The sequence below is a fragment of the Festucalex cinctus genome, chromosome 17 (assembly GCF_051991245.1).
Source record: "Festucalex cinctus isolate MCC-2025b chromosome 17, RoL_Fcin_1.0, whole genome shotgun sequence".
Taxonomy (NCBI): domain Eukaryota; kingdom Metazoa; phylum Chordata; class Actinopteri; order Syngnathiformes; family Syngnathidae; genus Festucalex; species Festucalex cinctus.
In genome coordinates this window covers 5,935,407-5,953,503 of record NC_135427.1, presented here as the reverse complement: position 1 = coordinate 5,953,503, position 18,097 = coordinate 5,935,407, and the positions used below count along the sequence as shown (strand labels likewise).

The 18,097-nt window shown below is 40.0% G+C and overlaps 1 protein-coding gene and 1 pseudogene across 3 annotated transcripts in view; one reads left to right on the top strand and one right to left on the bottom strand.

Moving 5' to 3' along the window:
- Positions 1 to 18,097, top strand: part of LOC144004463 (uncharacterized) — a 245,740-nt gene that overhangs the window by 187,116 nt on the left and 40,527 nt on the right. The window lies entirely within an intron of this gene.
- Positions 6,504 to 18,097, bottom strand: part of LOC144004464 (solute carrier family 2, facilitated glucose transporter member 11 pseudogene) — a 236,426-nt pseudogene continuing 224,832 nt past the window's right edge. The window contains exon 5 of the transcript XR_013279384.1: positions 6,504 to 7,569. The product of XR_013279384.1 is annotated as a solute carrier family 2, facilitated glucose transporter member 11 pseudogene, transcript variant X3 (transcript). The remainder of the gene's footprint in view (positions 7,570 to 18,097) is intronic.

Genomic DNA, 18,097 nt, shown 5'->3' with positions numbered 1-18,097 from the left:
GACGTCACACCCATTGTGTTTTTTTAAATGTTGCGCACGAGTAATACACATTAAAAAAAAATAAACAAAACTAAACTAAAACTAATACTGAAAAAATTAAACTAAAACTAAGCATTTATTAAAGAACTAAAACTAATTAAAAAAAAAACTAACAGAACCACCCTGAAAAATATGTAAAAACTAAAAAAAAAAACAATTCCCAAACTATAATAACCCCACTGCCATATTACAAATAAATTGGTTTATATACTGTAGAATTTTTCTAAATATGCAAAAGCACAAATAAATAATTTGTACAATTTTTAGGACTAAACACAATTTCTCTTCATAACATTATGTGGCCCTTGCGTCCTTCCGATTTTCTGTATGTGGCCCTCAAATGAAAAAGTTTGGACACCCCTGACGTAAAAGAACCGTACAAAAAACTGGCTCTCATGTGTGTGTTTTTTAATTTTTTTTTTTTTTTTTTAAATAGCAATGCCATTTGGTGTTGTAGAGGAATGAACGGCTCTCGATAAAGAGTCGGTCCCCATCGTTCACGTTGAAGAGCCGTTCAAAAGACTCACTTCATTGGACCTCATTCCTGTACAACCGTTATACACAGGATCATTTGAAGATTTGTATTCAAGCTAGCCTACTGTACATGCTGCTAAAAATAAAATAAAAATCCAGCAAGGTACAGTTATTTAGCAAATAATTTGCTGTATTTTACCAAGCATCACGAAATACCATCAGAATGATTTCCATTTCCATTTGTTGATCCACTTATGTCTGATGACTTGTTTTGACATAAATATGGAGCACAAAGTGTTTCATATCCACACACAAGCTCATAAATTGTCCAAGCAATTACGCTGGTACAAATTGCTGTTTGGGCTGCCACTGAAGCTTGTAAACTCATCAGTCAGGTTATTAAATTGTGTGTTCTAACTCCTTTGCTTCACTTTTTCCTCAATGTTTACAGTGAGAACGGTTTGGGAGTCAGTCCAGAGCAATTCAACGGTAACCTTTGTAAAAAGTAACATTCACGGGAGCTGTGACAACGTCAATGTTTCGCCTCATTACACGTATCCAACCTGCTCTCCAGACAGCATTACGAGATTTGGATAGATTAGAGCCTAATGCTATTAATTAGTACAATAGAGCAAAGGAATAGGCACTTTTCTGTATTAATAGTCGGTTCTGCATAATGGGTCCTAATGTAATAACTTCTTGGCGGCGTTTAAAAACCATCAGTGGTCGGAGCAAAGTGTTAGCAGTGGAACAAAATAGAGAGTTGTATCATTTCAAAAGGTAATAATAACACAGTTTAGTGTGGTGAGTCAGTCTAACAACATCAAAATTAGTTCTCATTTCCTGTCAATCAGATATTAACTAATTTACTCCCAAAAACGTATAAATACGTCCTATTTTACATATTACCAGCAGATTTATTATTTTTTTACACTATTTTACAATCCTGAAGACTTTGAAATTATAATTTTTAAAGCTACAGTAAAATGTAACAAAAGATCTGTGCACTCCTTAATAATGAAAAATAATTGACAGAGTATGTCAAATAAAAAAAAAAAAAAAATGCTACTCCACTTGTCAAATCTAAAAAAATATGATCTTGGCTGTATTATTCTTAAGTGATGATGCAATCCCACAATGTTTATTGAACGATGCAACAACTATTTACTTGTTGTGCACGCTACAAAATAAAGATATTTACGCTTCTGTTTTTGGCTCTCTAAAAATATGACGTGTTTATTCCAGAGAAAACGGCTTCAGCGGTAAGTGCACTTGTGTTAAATAAACTCCAAGTGAGCTGAGAAAACTTCAAATCGTGTCCGTCGCCGGACAGTTCCGCATATTAGAGTTGACAAACGCCGTTAAAATTATCCGTCACAAATAACAAATCCATCAGCAGCTACGCGCACACACGGTCCAACCCCACACAAATACACAGACGTGACTTTCAGCAGCTCAGCCGAAACAAGGATACGGCAAACTCAGCGGAGGATGTCCATGGAGGCACCAGAGGCGTTCTCTGGTTTCTCTCTTGGGGCCGACTACGGCTAGCGCGCATGCTAATGCTCGGAATCCCTCGCGTTGGTTCGTATAATAATCGGCCTCATCTGCGTCTCCGAGCAGCCTTTTCACCACCTATTAGCTCTCCAAGTCACCGTGGTGACAAAAGAAGGGTTCTGACAAAGCTCCCAAACAGATTGTCATAACAGAGCGCTTTTCAAAAAGCTCCTCGCCCGGCCCGATTGCTTCCTCCAACTTGAAGGACCGCTGATTACATCGCCACTTGAGAGAAGTGAACGTCAGCAACGCTCCGCGAATTTTTCACTCATTCAGATCGGCGGGAAATGAAAAGGTCGGCAGCCGCAAAGAACGGAGTCGGCTTCCGTTAGGTGTACTTAAAACTCTGCGGCTGCAAGCTGTCCATGCGGCTGAGTGAAGTGCAGCCACAATCACTCCGAGGCCAAAAACTCAAAGCAGTAGCCAGCTGCGACCACGGCGGTAATTTGGCACTTTAGGAAGGTGCAACGTTTTGCGGTCTTACCAGCCGCTTAGCTCGACTTTTCTTGCAGGAACTTTGTCATCACAATGATTCAGACCTGAATAAATTATTTCAGTGGCACTTAAATATATCAGCGTTGGCACAGTTTGAGGCAACAATCTAGTTTTCATGTATTTCCTATCTGGTCAGCAACATTTTGAAAGAAAATCACTAACCAAACGGTCATTTATTTTGTTGTCATTATCTGGAGGATATCTTGCCGACCCACACACGATTGGAAACCATGTAAAAACAACACATTTGCAATTTCTGGAGTAATTATGTGTGAAGGCTGAAATCCTGAATGAAAAAAAAAATGTGTGCATGATCGGGAATTGAAAAATATCGAAAGATATTTAAAGATAAAATGTGAAATGATGCTGGTGAATTGAATGATCTGATCATTTAGAATTTCAAATGGGAATGATGTGAAACTGTTTTGTTGAACTTATTGGAAATGTATAGGGAACATTTTTTGTGGAAATGGTGAAAATGTTGAATTTTTGGTAAATGGACATTTTCGGCATGCTAAAAATCATTCCCAAGGTAAATTGAATGATCTGAACATTTAGAATGGGAACAACATGAATCTGTTCTGTTGAATGTGTCATTAAGAATGAATAAGGAATGGTTTTGTGGGAACTGAATTTGGGAAAATACAGAACTTTTGGCGAAGCAGAATTTTTCACATGTATATTGAAGGAGCTGAAAGTTTTGAATTGCAAATGGAAATTATGTGAATCAATTTTGTTGAAAGTGTCATTGGAAATGAATAGGTCATTTTTGTGGGTATTTTAATGATAAAAATGTTGAATTTTTCCATCGACGGGAAATTTTGGCATGTTGAAAATCATTCCAAAGTTGAATTAAATAGCTGAATGATTTCAATTTCAAATAGGACCGATGTGAATCTGTTATTTGAATGTGCCACTAGGAATGAATAGCCAACAATTTGGGCTCATTGGGAATGAATGGGGAATTTTGGATGCAAATATTTACTTTTGGGGAAAACCGTGAATATTTGAAATGAGAAAATTAATAGCCACCATGGTGGCAATTTTTGAAATATTTTGAAATTGGAATGATGTGAATCAGATTAATTATGTGGAAGAAGATGCATGTCAAATAAGTGGGAGGAATAAAAAGGCCTTTCAGCCTTCGTGGCTGTGGCCCTCCTTTCCCACATGCGTGGGCATTACATTAACTAAGTATACTGGTCAATTAAAAAAAAAAAAAATGCAATAAAGTGGGGTCATAAACAATAAATCACTATTAAGTTACAAGTGGGTTAAAAATCACAGAACTATAATTATCCAGTAAGTGTACTTACTGCCTCATTTGCGACTCCACTTTAATCTGCACATTTATTGCCCGCTTCTTTTTTCTCCTCACATTTTAAAGCTTGTTTAAGATGAAATCAACATGTTTATTGCAAAAGAAATCATGTGTCCCCGGATTCCAACATGGTGACACAAAACACAGCAGACTGCTGCTAAGAATCGGAGAGAGGATACGTGACTCAAACGTGAGACGGCACGGAGACAAAGTGACTGCTGGCATACATGGCACAGGGAACATGCCTGCTCTTGTCAGACCTCCACATGTGTTTCCAATGGGGGGGGGGATATTAGTTTCTGGTCTGGCCCCGAGTGTCGGCTGCATGCTGCTGAGGCGCACACGTGCACATCGACACACGACACGGCCGCATAGGAGGAGATGTAGACAGGTTGTGATAGCAGTGCGATGGCAAGTGGGTCGCTCTGATTGAACGTGCGTGTGTGCGCGCACAAGCGTGCGCGCGGGGCTCAGGTTACCCCGCGGCTGCTGAATGTCTAACGAGGGAGGATGTCAGTCTTGTGCGAGAAGCGGGTGTGACAGCAATGAGATTCAGAGGAAAATGAAACTTCAGCAGAAAAGATTATGTACACAGTTAAAAAAAAAAAAAAATGCAGCAGAATTTCCTGCTCCGAGCCCCTTTTGACTTCGACCTTGTGCGTCTGTCGCTGCAGCAGGAAATTTAGGAGACACTTTTCAATGCAGGACAATCTCATTCATTTGAAAAAGAGGGGAACTATTAAACCCAATCCTTAAAAAAAAAAAAAAAAAAAAAAAAAAGAAGACACTCCATACCAGTTAAATAAAAACATTAAATTAGCATGAAGGGCAAATTTTAAGAAGCACACAAAACTATTTTCAAGCTGCCCTTTTCACACTGCACTTGTTTTTGTTGTATTGTGGCGGGGTAGGGTGCAGGACGACAGACTGACGACAATGGCCCATATTTTATTTAAAGCTAACATTGGTACTGTTAAATATACCAAATTTCTACCACTTTTTACCACAATTTCTGAAGACATTTCACATTACCCTCTATGAAGTAATTTTGTAGGGCTAAGTAGTTTTTAGCAATCTCCAACGTACACACTAATCGTGTTTTTTTGTTTTTGCTTTCCACTGGAACACTTCAAACTTAGAACTCCTAAGCTCCATGTGGGATATTTCCTATTCCCCAGCAGTGTGGAATGCGGCATTAGTTAACAACAAGATCATATTATGGAACATCTCCTTGACGACTTCATGAACAAACGGGAAACCATGATGCCTTTTTTGCCAAAATACATCGCAGTTTTCTAAGGTGGAGAGAAGAGCATCCTAAGGTTATCTCAGATGTGTTAAATCAAGGGTGTCCAAACTACAGCCCAGGGGCCATTTGTGGCCCCTCCGTCCATTTTTTAGTGGCCCGCGACATATGCTAAAAATGGCATTTGACTCAGTTCAACTAAAATAAAAACAAAAATGTTTGGAGATGGTCGAAGTAAGAAGTGAAGGTGTCGAAAAACAAAGGTTCTATTAAAGTTTATTTTAGTTAACTAAAACTAACGAAAAAATTAAATTCAAAAAAACAATTTCGTTAACAAAATAAAATAAAAACGAAGATGCTTTTTAAAAAAAAAAAAAAAAAACTAACTGAAACTACATTTTATGTTTAGAAAACTAACTAAAATAAAACAAACAAAATAAAAAAAATATTGCGCACAAGTAATACACATTACATACATACACAAAAAACTAAAACTAATACTGAAACTAACTAAACTAAAACTAAGCATTTATTAAAGAACTAAAACTAATTTAAAAAAACTAACATAACCACCCTGAAAACTAATTAAAACTAACTAAATTAAAAAAAACAACAACAAAAAACTCAAAACTAAATAAAAACTAAAATGAAAAATTCCAAAACTATAATAACCCTACTGCCATATTACAAATAAATTGGTTTATATACTGTAGCATTTTTCTAAATATGCAAAAGCACAAATAAATTATTTGTACAATTTTTAGGACTATACAAAATTTCTCTTCGTAACATTATGTGGCCCTTGCGTACTTCTGATTTTCTGTATGTGGCCCTCAAATGAAAAAGTTTGGACACCCCTGTGTTAAATGTAGCAAAGCTCTCGTTTGGAAAAGCTCCATGCACATGAGCAAGCCAGAGTCACTTCAGCTATCAAATCCGTCCAAAACGAGTCATCGCGAGGTAGAAATGCAACTGAACGCAATCCAGAAAGAACATCTGTAACAATCATATCTATACCGACTGTATTGGACTTGTTCACACATGAGGTATGGCGCTTAGCAAGACAACAGATAATGGTGCGGAACCTGTTGGCGCGGCGGGAGGCCAGCCCGCCGCTGTCCTCGCCGCTGACAGTTGTTCCAGCGCCGCTCTCCGTGGGGGTCTGGCCCACACACGGCTTTGGTACAGTCCAAGCGTGGAGAAAGTCAACAGTGATGAAGCTGTGGCCTCCCCCCCCCCCCCCCCTCCCAGTGTGTCGTCCCACCACAGACAGAAAGAAAAACAATGTTGCCGCCGCGATGATCCGTGCGAGGCTTCGGACAAAACAACTGTTGCTCGGGGTCATGACAGGTAGCCAGAGATATGAGTAAGACGTGCATTTGTAGCATACCTTTGGATGTCATTTGCATTCTGGACTTAAGTGTATATCTAGGTTCCTTGTTTATTGGTCTATAATTATGCTGTTAACTCTTTTACCGCCACACGTTATCAAAAAACAACCCCCAATGCCAGCGGATTTCGAGCATTTTAACTCATTTTTCGAAGCAAACAGAATATTGTGTTCTTTTGCTACATATACAACATGGGTACCACATGAAAGATCGCATTCCATTCTTTCATTAGAAAAAAAAAGTATGTTCCCACCTTATTCCGTTCTTTAGTAATCAACTTTTCAAAATAGGTCATTTGAGTGACATTGAGCGAAAATTGAAAAGAAAAGATACATTTTCTCCACAACAGTGACTTTGATACTAATATTTTTTTGTTTAGTGACGCTCCGTCAAATTAGGTTCAATGTTACAAAGGCTTTGATCATTCACGTCAGCCTTGAAATCGTTCTATTTCATCAGATTGCGTCATGTTTCGTTGTAATCCGCAGCTCTAGTTAGGGCCCGAGCAGCTACCGCAGAAAGGTTAAATAGTTGAGTAACTCCATTGAAAAGACATACAATGCTGCCATCTGCTGGCCATAGTTAGAGGGTATTTTTGAGTTCACAACTCATTGACCCGGCTGCGCTGCACTTGGACGTTGCACTGACCACTGATATATTTAAAAAAAATAAAAATAAATAAATAAATAAAAGTAGTTGACGTCACTTAACGTTTATGGCGGCATACATCGTGATTTTACTCAACGTTATTCAACGATTTTGGCAGTCAAAGAGTTAACATTCCCAGTCTTAGAATTCCGTCCCTACTTGCAATTTTGGTCCCACTTACTTCATGTTGCTTGTCAATCCCACTTGTACAAACCTTCAACCATTCTCCGCAGTGCCATCCTATTCCTCGACCTCGTTTCTCAATTGGTTGTTTCCGTGGAGGCCTCCCAGTCTGGGATGTTCATCTCCTGTGAACAGCCCCCGCCCACTCCTCATCTTTCTCCTCCCTTGGGGGAGGGTCCCACGTTCCATCTCATTGGGCTGCTTTCACAGAGAACCTGAGAAAAGAGTCCACAGAGAATAAAAATGTCATGGGATAGTACTTTCGAGGATGTTATGCAGTGATTCATTTGTAGCTGGTCTTTCATGCAAAACAGGTTATTATTGATACCGAAATCAATAATTCAATTCAGAAGGATTACAATTATCATTCTGTTTAAAGAGTCTCTCCATAACGGTGTATTGACAACTGCATGAACATAATTTCAATGATTTTTGGTAATTACCAATGTTGGTAATTTAGGGCCTGCGATTGGCTGGCAACCAGTTCAGGGTACTGCCCATAGCCGGCTGAGATAGGCTCCAGCACCTATCCAAAAAGTGACTTGATTGACTTTTGTAAACAGCCTCAACCTAACCAGAGTTTCCCTAGACTGTTTTTCAGTCTAAACCTGGCTTAGAATCAAAACACAACCGCTATCTGTTTGATAGCGAGCAAACAAGCCACGACACACCTTCTTTTTAACCAACAAATTTGCAAAACAAGTCACACTCGGGTGTTCCTCACACCGGCACCTCGTCCATCATCTGCGCCCTCTTGCAAAAGTGATGCGAAAGCTCTGAATATAAAAGTCTTGGTTTTCAGCCTGGTGCCAGAGTAAACTGGGCGCTATTTGGCTCAAGAGACGTTTCCTACTTGAAGAGTAACGGTCTCAGGTCTCTGTTTGTGATGGAGCCCAGCGCCTCGGCCCAAGTGCCGGCCATTTCTTAAGCCTCTTTGTGGCTCCGAGGAACACTTTAAAAGCCACAAGTTATCATTGGAGCAAAAGGAGGCTCGTGTGGAGGAGCGTCCCCATCAAGCTACACTCTATTATACTCTCGTTTCGCACTTTCCGTCTGTCCGTCCGCTGCCAGTTCGCACACCTTCCTTGTCAACAGTGCGCAACGCTCCGCGTGCCAGCCGTCCGTCCGTCGTGCGTTCTGGGTGCCCGTCCATCCACACTGCCGACTCACCTGACAGGATGAATGGCAGCGCTCTTCGCCAGGTACAGTACGTGCTGCTTTCAAAATATTGATCAATATTGAGCTGCTGCTGTGTGGCCGTAAGCAGTCAAGCAAACTACGGGATGTATCCAGTGAGTAATGGCACATTATTGATTCTAATTTCCTCATCGATTCAATTTTGATTCACAAGAGTTCAGTTCGATTCCATTTCAATTTTTCCTGATTCCATTCGGTTCACTTCAGTTCATTCCGATATCGATAAAAACACAAATATTAAGTTCCAAAGTAAGCTGTTTTTCCAATACTGTCATGTTGGGTCATTACAAAACAGATTAGTGCGTACTTGCTCACCCTCGATCGGCCACAATGAAGACAAACAAGTCTTGCACATTGCAACATAGCAAGTTTCATTAGTAAACAACACTTTGAGATGAAACTTTTCTGCCATAGGCAGAAAAAGTAATCCAATTTGTTTTGAATGATTCCCAACACGAGCCGAGGAGGAATTTAAGGTCAAAGTCAAACTTTCAATTGTATGTGACAGTTTTCTTGTTTGCGTTTCAATGTAAAAATGTAATTTCATGTTTGACCAAAACAGTTATTGATTCGTAGCCTATAAACTGTCAGAAAAGCCTTTACGCAAAACTGTTTACCCAAATTTAAACAGAGGTTGCTTTTACTGCGGGTGTCATGGTTTTGCTGCAGAAAGAGTAAATACGACTGATGTTCTCAGCTGCCACATTTTTACTTGACAACTCCGTCTTTTGGCATCAGCAAGCGGTGATTAATACTGTTACTAATCTCATCCGGGTACATAAACATTTAAGAAGGCCAAGAGTACAAACTGGCAATTCTACTGAATTATTTCAAAAGTTTAAATGCAAAACATCTCTAATTTCTTGTTGTAAATTTAGTCAAATTTGTTTTTGTGATTATGCGTTCCAGGTTTAAGCTAATATTTGTGGTTTATGTTTGTGGTGTCCAAACTACGGCCCGGGGGCCATTTGCGGCCCGCCGTCCATGTTTCAGTGGCCCCCGACATATGCTAAAAATGTTGTTTGCTGAGTTGATATTTATTAAGCAGCGAAGGGCCAAATCGTCCGCTAAGAGTGCTAAATATTGCTCCACACCTTCATCCGCAGCTTGCTCCGTTAACGTCCGATTCACGAAGGATATTGCTGTAATGATATCGCAGCGCATCATTTTTTTTTAATCACTGATTTAAAAGAGAAAGTCATGAAATCCTCAATGGATTCCAGTGACCTTTTTACCGTATGTCTCTGAAGTCTGCTTTGGCATAGTTATGACTTTCAGTCTAAGGGGTACCAAATTTCCTCGAGCGCTCGGCGGAACCTCGCAAATTTCCACAACTCTCCCGCCGCTTGGCGCCGTCAGCACGAGTACGGGCCCGTCTTTTGTTGCGGGTCAGCTCCGCTGGGAACCCGTAGGGGGGGGGGGGGGGGGGGGGGGGGGGGCGAGAACGGTGGTCGGCCGTGAGCCGCAGAGTGTGCGCCTGTTAGCGGGCAGCTGAAGCCGCTGTGGAAGAAGCCCGGTCACATATGAAACCCAAGGTGCATGTACAAGATTGACTGTTTTGTAAATGAAAATGTAGGTTTTGGCTGAGACCGTTGAATGATTTTTATTGTTATTATTTTTCTAATTCCCCCCCCTTGCTCCCCCTCCTATGGTTTAGATCCTAAATGCACATGGCACACTATATTCAATATAAAAGTTATATAAAATACCGTTAAATGTTCTTGCTGGTTAGGTTACACAAACTGGGACAAACGGGACTTAGGCCTCTCTCCTCTCGTCCATGTACCCTCCTGCCTAAACGCACGTTTGTCTCTTTCGCCACTCACCCGTCCCGCCTTCCATCCATCATTGCCCGCCGCCTGACAGATGACACGTCTGCAGCTCGCTCACCTGCCAATCTTGCTTGCTACACGGTTCAGTCAGAGGACTCGAGAATATGCTGAGGTTGGATGACTACATTTTGGTGTAAATGTTCAAATATAGACGGACTAGTGGTTAGCATGTCTGCCTGACAGTTCCGAGGTTTGAGATTTCAATATCAGCTCTGGCCTGCCACAATTTGACATTAGCCCCTAATAATAGCTAGCTAGCTAGCTAGCTCTGTAGCAGGTAAACGAGCACCAATGGAGTTAGCTAGCTAGCTAGCTAGCTAGCACCTGGGGCTGTGCATAGCTAGCTAGCTAGCTCTCTAGCAGGTAAATGAGCACCAATGGCGCTAGCCAGTTAGCACCTGGGGCTAAAGCCAAACTGTGGCAGGGTTTCTACTTTCTGGACCAGGATTTGCCACCTCTGCTGGCACACCCTACCCACAGTTGACAACATTCCGCCTTAGAAACTACGTTGGACTCCCATACTACCACCGCCAATGAAAGTTGAAAGTCACTTAGTGTACGCAAAGTTTCCCTTATAATAAATATACTGTGAATTTAAAAAGTCCGAACAAACAGGCATGTCATTATAATAACTAAGTTAACTGGTGATGTAAATATTATTTGCATTATTAACTCATTCACTCGCCGCCATTTTCACAGAAGCAATCCCGTTCGCTCCCGGCTGTTTTACTGGATTTTGACTGATTTTGCAAGGCCCACACAATATTGTGTTCTATTGCGATAAGCGCATGGAAACTATCAAAAGAAAGATTAAAGTCTCTTCTTTCATCAGGAAAAAAAGTATGTTTCTATCTGTTCCCGTTTTGTAGCAATTAGCATTAGAGCTAAGTTTCATCAGTTTCCACAAATTATTTAAAATTCAAAGTAATTTAGCTTTTTTTCTAGATGGCCCTGGTAGATCTCCTTTGCTCTGTTGCCACCTGCTGGCCGTTTGTGTAATAACTACCATTTCTGTAACCGTTCTTTGCAGCTGAGAGGCTGCATCAAAGCCTTCTGTATGCTCTAGCATAAAAAAAAAAAATAAAAAAAATAAAAAATAAAAAAACGTATAAATACGTCTTTGGGACACTTACATGAAAAAAAACATATTTACACGTTATTGGGAGCAAATGCGTTAACGATGATTCTTATGGTCACCGTACATACACTGACAAAAATAAAACTCGGCAAAACATCTGGATAATTAAGCTTCATTAAGGACTAATTGTGTGTGTACATTGAGCAGAAAAGACAAAACGAGTGTTTGCATGCAAGTTTGTCCGACTGGATGCCACATGCTGTTGTACACTGGGTGTCCTATCGTCACAGCAGGACGATCTGCTCGCTCAACTTCCTTCCCATCAATCATGGGCCCATTTGTTTGCACAGAGCTGCGCTGACAGCCGGAGGCTCTTATTGCAGCGCCGAGGCTCACGGCGACTGCCCGCGTGATGACGAATGAAGGGCGAAGCTGTCCAATGAATATTTGGTTTGGGTTTATTGTCGCTCCGTGGCTCCCCCTACAGTTGTATCAATATAGAAAATACTCACTCATTCACTTCAGTGATATTCATACTGTATTTGATCAAAAATTAAAATAAAATAAAAAAAATGACTGTGCCAAAGCAAGTGTTTATTTATGAGAAAATAGTTAACACATTTATCAAATGTTGTTAAGCCAGTCACATTCAGGCAGCTAACCCGACACTTCCTGTTAGCAATCTTGTTTGAAATCGTTTTAAACCACCTCCGGTTCACTACTTAGAGGACTGACACTAATTGATCAGGAGGTCCGCCATTTTTATTGACTTTGGAATTTGTCACCTTTTTTGGCCGTATATATTTCAACAAACTCCTCTTTCAGAATTCATTCGACCATCTTCAAACTTTGCAAGTTTCATCTAAAGATGATGAAGTTATTTGAAGCTTTTTATTTTGTCACACGCAAAGATCTAAACCTCTAAACTCACGAAACTTTGCACATACAACAGACCTGGCATAAAAATTATTATTTTGAAGATTCCGTGTGTGAATTTCAATAAATGGCTCAGTAGCACCTCCTAAAACTATTTAATGAAGCATTTCTGGTTCTACATTTAACCTAGATCTGTAAAAATTAGTAGGCATATGTACACAGCCCAAAACTGACAAAAAGAAAAAGGACTTTTGCAGCCATATGTTAAGCCACCTATTTTGATTTGATTTCTATTTTGGAATTGGGTGCAATTTCTGGCTATTTGTATTGGGAATTTTAACAATTTATTTTTCAGATCTTCTTCAAAGTTTGGGTATTTCACCTAATCAAATCTTTATAGCTGCTTGCAGCTCTAGTTAGGGCCCAAGCAGAGAATGCTGCGAAGTCCCTATTATTTTTTGTGGGAAATTGTATTTTCATTTGAAAACAAGACCAAGAAAATAGCCTTTTGATTATATCCCATACTAAATTATTCCATTTTCCCTGCAAGATCCTTATCACATGAGAACCAAGTCACGTCTGGGAGTACGATCTAGAAACTGATGTCAACATAGCCTGCGACGGATTAGAACTCTTGCTTGCAAAAAGTACAAAAAAAATAATAATTAATGTCTTATACTATGCCTACATCACCTTTCTTCACAAAACACCAGCTACAGACAACACGTTTTCCCAGAAATCCTTTTGCAAGACCACCCAGTTGGCTTCAGCACTGGGCAACCAGACTCAATGCTTTCCTTGAGGAGCTACAAACCGCCATGCCAACTCATTTCTGAGTCCACTCTTGTACTTTTTGCAGTTAAAAAGGGACATTTGCATGGTCTTAAAAAAAAAAAAAAAATGAGGTCATTCTTTCTGCTCGGACTGTATTTGACTGGACTGCCAAGGGAAAACATGTCATGTGACTCATGTGACTGGTCAGACAATTGTGGTGGCCGGTGCTGTCAAACAGACTTTGCGCAGTAAGCAAGTTTATGATTATGAGTCTTGTGCTCAGGGAGTCCTTCGATGGAATGTCTTCTCGCACACATATGGTTACAGTCAGTGTAATAAGGGAACGGTGATGATTTAGCTGCTGCACATGGGAGCGTATGAACATCCTAACATATTAGTTGCTCTGAAAATGGTGGAAAATGACTCTAACCTTTCCTTTGAGATTGATATAATGTTTCCAGAGAGAACCAAACCACTAAAGTCGTCGATAATGTGGTTTCGCCTTGCTGCCACTTAAGTGCAAAATCACTTAACATGGTCTCGTAGATTGACCGTGTTTGGTGGGTGGTTTTCATTGTGCGGAGGAAAGGCAGGCGTGTTTTCTTCACAGTTTGTTTGATTACGTCTTTGTCAGTCAACGAGGGGCTTTTTAAGTGCTGGTGCAAAACCGCGATCCCTTAGTGACATAATCTAAGGACTCGTGTCGTGCAGGTAATGCATGAAGCTGTGCCGTTTTTTAAATAAGCAAGACCGAAATGGGAGCGCAACCAAAGAAAACATATCATCAAGAGCCAGGACGTTACATTTGTTATATTGTGGTGGTTGGGTGGGCCAAAAGAGAATGGAACTACAAGGTAGCAATTTGCAGACCATAAAAAAAAATAATGCAGAGGATGTGACAAATATCACTGGGTGACTTTCTTTTAAAATACAGGTGAGGTACATTCACATTTTGCTCGAGGTCCAGTGAAAACTACACATGAAAAGGCCGTAATCCTGCATTGGCTGGTACAATCACCTCCATAAAATGGGTGGGCGGGGACTCCTGGCTGTTAGATTTATGGACAGAAAACAAGCCCGGTGTGACAAAAAAACTGAAGCAAGCAAGCTGACGCGCAAGAACAATCACATTCCTTAATCATCAAATTGAGAGTTATAAATTACGTTTTTTTTTTATTTTAAATAGCCTGTCGGCACAGCAGCGCATGTCCTTAATCCCTCTGACTTTTCATCTTTATGTTATTATGTGTACGTACATCTGGATTCTTAATATATACATCTGATTGTATCTTCTTTTTTTTTTGCAGCCACATGCATTGTTAGCGTACGTGTGGCCCTGCAGCCAATGGCCCATAACGTGTTCCCTCAGCAGCCGTGAAGAGGGAAACGGCCTTTAATATGGCTCGCCTTCTCCCTCAGTCCATATTAATGTTAATCTATCAGACTTGGAGGCTCCCTCACCATACAACGCCTCCAATGTTCCTGGGGCCTTTGGGTGCAATCAGCGGCGTCAAACTAAGCACTGCTCTCTCTAAGGGTGGGGACTTAAAGAGGAAAAAAGAAAAAAAAAACATACGCTACTGCATGATGTCTTGCTGTTTCTTAGAAAATACAAGCTGACCTGAAACACCCCCAGAAAAAAAAAATCTTCAAAACTGAAATAGAGGTGGAGGGTTTCATGTTTAGGCTGTTCATATCAAGGCAGTATATTACGCAGCAATGTGCTAGTAGAGGAGAACCTTGACAGAAGTTGTGACAATCTCAAAGGTTGCATCGACCATAAAACGGCGATGAAACATACTGTGAGGTTGCAAAGTTACTACAATTTTGCTGAAAATCAAATAAGACAATAAATTCTCACTAGTAGGAACTGATTATTGCTATTTTAACTCATTTGCTCCCAACGTGTAAATAAGTTTTTTTTTAATGTTTTAACTGTCCCAAAGACGTATTTATACGTTTTTTATGCTAAAGCATACAGAAGGCTTTGATGCACCCTCTCAACTGCAAAGAACGGTTGCAGAAGTGGTAGTTATTACACAAACGGCCAGCAGGTGACAGCAGAGCAAAGGAGATAAACCAGGGCCATCTAGAAAAAAAGCTAAATTACTTAAATTTTAAATAGATTTGTGAAAACAGATCAAAATTAGCTCTCTTCTAATGCTAATTGCTGCAAAACGGAAACAGATAGAAACTTCTGTATGCTCTAGCATAAAAAACAAAAAAAAACGTATAAATACGTCTTTGGGACACTTAAAACTTAAAAAAAAACATTTACACGTTATTGGGAGCAAATGAGTTAATTATGATGCTTGCTTAGTAATATCAATTATGACTACAAGTTAGTGCACACGTGCCACAGTTGAGAGGCCTTTCTGTAAATGTCTGCCACTCATCCACAGCCCTAAAAATGACAAGTACTATTGATGATAAATGGATTGACACTCTACAATAGCCAAATAAATCAGCCTTAATGTAAAGTTCATAACTACTAAAGAGTTTCAGTACGGATTAAACTGTGCAACCACTCAGCTGGATCACATCTACATTGCAGCATTCAAATTCTGCTGGTCAGCTTCCACGGCTAAATGTGTTTACCCATGTGACTATTTAACCCAGCTTCGATTGCTTACAATTTAATTAGGACCATCCGAGACTCTGCCTAATGCTCGTAGCCAGTGTAAATACATAAACAAACACAAGTTGTTTATTGACGAAGAGCTAACAAAAACAGCCTGTTCCATTTTCTCAGAGGTTTGCGCTCTCCAGTGACTGCTGTGATTTGATTTGAGTGATCTGCCCAAGAAATGTGCCTTATCGTTCTTCTCCATCTAGACCTCACCTGATTTTCAGTGAGTTTTAGTCCCAACAATCGCTGCGAAAATAAGACTGAAGTAGATAAAGGGGTTTGATAATACGGGTTAAGGTTGGGGAATTTAATTAAGCTTAAATGATGTCCAAAACGTACATATGTTCTAAAAACGTGAAGCTATATTAGGATTAGAAGCTACAGGGCCCAATATGGAGTAAAGTTGGACGAGGGTAGAACTGGTCAACGAGATAAAGAGAACGGGTTATTTGCGTAATCTCACTGCAGATCTGGCCACTTATTCCATGAGTTTGTGCTAAGTGCAAGCTGGGAGTCGAACTTTTAAGGGAGGTTTGTGGAAACAAACTACTAATGTGTTTTTTATTTGTGGCCGGGAGATCTTATCGAGATGTGTGGCGTAAACTGTTTGGACTATTTTCCCCTTTACCTGCAATTTTCTATTTTTCTTACTCCGTGTCGCAGTTTTTAGTAGACCTCATTTGGAATTTGCATCGGTTTTCCGTGCTCATAAATTAGTTTCTATATTTCCATGTCTTGTATTCTGTGTCCCGGCCCAAATGAGACTATAACAACATATGAGCGGTCAGACTGGCAAGCAAGATAGTGGCATGATGGCCAAATTGGCTGTTGTCAAAAACGCTGCACGTTGGCAGTAAAACAGGTTGCCCATTAAAATTAGGTTTAATTAGCCTATGCTGAAAAAAAACAAATAAAAGAACACGGTTGACATGAAGTAGTCTTGTTTGTTTGCTGCTCAGGCAGGTCTGGGTTACTAAGCACCAACTCGGATATAGTGGAATATAAAATGCATGTCCAGGGGTGAGGATAGCTTAGATGTTGACATTAAATTTATTTACTTGGGGGTTTTATAGGAAATATACTGTAATATAAATGCACAGGTCAGTGCAGGAATGTCTTAAAAAAGGAAAATGATATCCATTTATAATAGCTATATATTGCAAAATTCACAGTTTATGGTGTTTGGTATAGTTTATGAATGAGATGAACATATTTGTTGGATAAAGGTTATACGGGGGAAAATTGTCAGTTATAAATAAAGGATTAGTGTGTTCTTTGAGCACCATATGGTTTTTTGACGTTCAATCATTGTTGATAATTATCCTGCGAAATCATTAACATGATCAGTGTCTTAACATAGATAAATATTAGGGGTGTAACAAAACCCAATTTGAATTGGATTTTTTTTTTTTTTTTTTTTAATCATCCGGGTGCATCACATCGCACTGAATGTTTCCAATTTGAAATATATCCAGATAAAAAATCTAATTGTCTTTTACTGGAGAAATATATCTTAGAAGGAAACAGCACATACCATCTCATAATGAAAACAAAATAAATTGTAGTACCACTGAGTTAAACCGAATCAAATATCGTATCGAAAACCGTATTGAAACGTACCGTAAACCGTATGGAAACATATTTTGTGGAGAGCTGTACAACACTAAAGATAACAAATATAATTACTAAAATGTAACTCAAAGTCACCCTTTGCATCAATCAGTCCCCAAGAAGTAGCTCTCGCTTGACCCCTGACATAGAGTTTCTTAAGATCTCCTGAGTCCCGACCATTCAGAAATTGCTCAGAAACCAAAACAAGTTCAACTTTCGGGGGTTCCAATGTATAACGCCATCCAGATGGGTGTCCGACAAATCATTGCGCTAATTAACTGCTGTAAGAGAACATTAAATGTGTCTTACTTCTAGTTATGTACTGTGGAACAAGCCAAGTCTCGCATCTAGCAGATGTAATTGACATGACTATGCCTTGACACATCCTGACTCATATCCTTACTCGAGGCCTTTTCAGACCACCTCACCCTAAAGCCTGTATATATAAAATATATATCTTTTGTTTTTTTTAATTAATTCCAAGCCTGTAACCTTCGATCTTTGCCTTGAGTAATTCCTTTTCTAATTTCCATTGTTATGATTCCATCTCAAAGACGTCTTACCAGGTGGTTCAATACATTAACGCTCATCTGCCATCACACCCCACCTCCCGGTCGCTATGCTGTTGTCTGGTCGTCTTGGAAACCGGCTATGGAAGGTCCAGCTTCACCCCCCCGTCTGCCTAATCACCGTGCTGCGCCTGCGACGGCCAGGAGCCGGTGGTTTGTTATGGCGTGTCGCCACCC